This window comes from Cupressus sempervirens, chromosome 4 (genome assembly GCF_028749045.1).
Source record: "Cupressus sempervirens isolate cs-2001-9-10 chromosome 4, ASM2874904v1, whole genome shotgun sequence".
NCBI lineage: Eukaryota > Viridiplantae > Streptophyta > Pinopsida > Cupressales > Cupressaceae > Cupressus > Cupressus sempervirens.
In genome coordinates this window covers 24,169,725-24,172,385 of record NC_143121.1, presented here as the reverse complement: position 1 = coordinate 24,172,385, position 2,661 = coordinate 24,169,725, and the positions used below count along the sequence as shown (strand labels likewise).

The window sequence follows — 2,661 nt, the reverse complement described above, 5'->3', positions numbered from 1 at the left end:
ATCGACCTTGTCATAAAAAATTAATAATGTTTTATTTGTTTCAATGAAATCAATTTTCTTCAATATCAAAAAGGAAGATTTTATGAAATTTAATTAGGGTGCTTCAAATATAATAAAAACGCTTAGTACATTTAGAATATTAAAAATGATATTATTCTATAAGATATTTTAATATAAAATAAAAATATTAAGAAAAACTTTCTACAAAAATAATACCCTAACATAATAACATAATGTAAAAGATACAAATAGTAGTATATATTTCTAAGTATTATTACAAATAATAATAAGCAATTACTCGACGAATTAATGCCAATTTATCCTTTATAAGAACTAAAACCATGGGTTATACCAAGGATTACATTGAAGCAACAATAATTCAGTACATGAATGAAACATGACCCTACCACATCGACCAAGATGATTGTTAAATTGAACCTATATTCTACAGGACAGAAATATTCTAAATAGTTAAAAGAGAGTGACATACTAGGGATAAATATAGTGACCGTGTTCTCCATTCAGTATGAGATTTGTTCCCTCAACCTTCCCACTTCTTTGAAACGAGGCTCCTTTTCTTCATATTTCTAGTGAGAGTAAATCTTCATATAGTCACCAAATGAGTACTTTGGATAAGCAGCATTCCCATTGGCTTGCACTACTAGCTGAGGTGCAGGGCTCACCACTGCATTGTATGAGGGATTATAGAAGGATGCCACAGATAACCAATTTCCATCCTTTGCTGGGAGAATTCTATGCCATGCACTCTTATACTTTCCGTTACTCACTGCTTCTAACTGATCACCAATGTTCACAACTATTGAGTGTTTGCATTGGTTGCACATCAATCCAGCTACCATTGCTGAGCACTTGAAGGCCAAAAACCTCATCATCTTGGTATAAAAGAATGAGTCCACCTGCATCTGTATGAGCATGGATGCCCTTTATCAGATCTGGCCTTGGGTAGGGAGGATAATGGCTCACCTTTGTGCCAAAGAATGGCTTCTCCTTCTTCTCTTGTCCTGCAAATATCCTTTTCAGATATTCTCTTTCTAGTCCCAACCTTTCACTTATTATTTCCAACAATTTCTCTGTCAAATTGAATATTTGGCTGCGAAACTCCTCAATTATTTCTCTGTACAGATTGCAAATATTAAAGTTTTAGTTCTTTGCATTGAGTTGTATCAATTGAATTAAAAAGCCTAATCTGATTCTACTACCCTAGATTACAGGAAAATAATATATGCTAAAGTAAAATTACATGAATTGATTCTACTAATTTTGTTTGAAAATTGCTAATGGAAATTATATAGAAATATTTAATATAACTTAATGTCCAGCAGTATAGATTAGTATGTCGTTGAATGTTGTACGTACTTGAAATATTTGGGTTCTGAAGGCCAAGAATTTATTTCTTTCATCTCATGGACTTGAAAAACATCTTCCCAGTCCAAATTCTCAATCTTCACAACATTATTTCCCTTTGCTTCAGCCTCAGCCTCAATGGCTTTGTTAAGTGCCCTTACTGGTGAAGAATTTTTGAATTTTATCTCTCTGTTAATCTTATATTGCTGTGAACATGCCTCCTTCACACGGTCGAAAAGACCATGATCAATACCATGGTTTCTAGTCTGAAACAATTTAACCACTTCAGTCAATTTCACCATACCAATCACATAATTGTAATGAATGATTTATAGTTTGATATGAAACAAGCATAAATACCTGAAAAAATCTAGGAGATTCACAAACCTTTGCGATTTGAGCCATAATGGTCTTCCTGTCTCCCCCATCAATGTTCTTTACATCAATCACTGGAATACTCATTTCTAAAATACTCGAAATCCAAAAGACAATCAAAAGCTAAATAAAGTTTCACAACTGTTCAGATTGACGAAGACTTACTAATGTTTGTAACACTAAGAACCTATTTATATGGTAGAAAGAATTCAATTCACATGAGAAACAAATTTATAGTTCAAGGTGTGGTTGAGGATTAGACCGGAAATCTATATCGTTGTGCATATCATTTAAAATTCAAATCACAGGGCTTAAATTTTTTATACAGTTATGTAAGGAAGCAAAGGTGCACGGAATTGCTCCCTACGCTAATCTTTGAGAGAACAATTATGCAAATCAAAGTAACTATTGCAAAGATTTCAAGAAATGCATCAAAATAGCAAAGAACACACAACACAGTGATTACTATGGGGAAACCCTTCCAGGAGAAAAACCCCACCCTCCAAAACTCGCACAATGTATTATCAAACCAAGATGATTACGATACACTTGCAATACAAGTTCTTACAGGAGTGCATCACCACAACTTGAACTTGGAGAGACTCCTTCTAGCACCAGTGTTGCAAACTGAACTCAATTACACAAACACCTCCTCAAGCCCTCCTTTTATAGTGATTTTACAACATGGAAACCACTTATGGTTTTACAAAACCATAGGCAAATATACCATGCCACATGTTACCCATTTTTGACATTTACATTTCCAATATGGAAAAACAACTAGGTTAAAATAGTAATCCTGTCCACAATTTTGTCTTAGTATAGACCCCCATAAAAGTCACAAAATGAGTCATCAAGGCTCTAAAAATAGCCTACCTATATTCTACTAAGGACAAGACTCATTTAACAACTCACTAACCA

At 33.7% G+C, this 2,661-nt stretch overlaps 1 pseudogene across 1 annotated transcript; it reads right to left on the bottom strand.

Moving 5' to 3' along the window:
* Positions 1 to 271: 271 nt before the first annotated feature.
* LOC149559741 (1-aminocyclopropane-1-carboxylate oxidase-like) lies at positions 272 to 1,890 on the bottom strand (annotated as a pseudogene). Its single transcript, XR_016363304.1, has 3 exons — positions 1,726 to 1,890; positions 1,378 to 1,631; positions 272 to 1,135 (listed from the first exon to the last, which is right to left on the bottom strand). The product of XR_016363304.1 is annotated as a 1-aminocyclopropane-1-carboxylate oxidase-like (transcript).
* Positions 1,891 to 2,661: the final 771 nt, after the last annotated feature.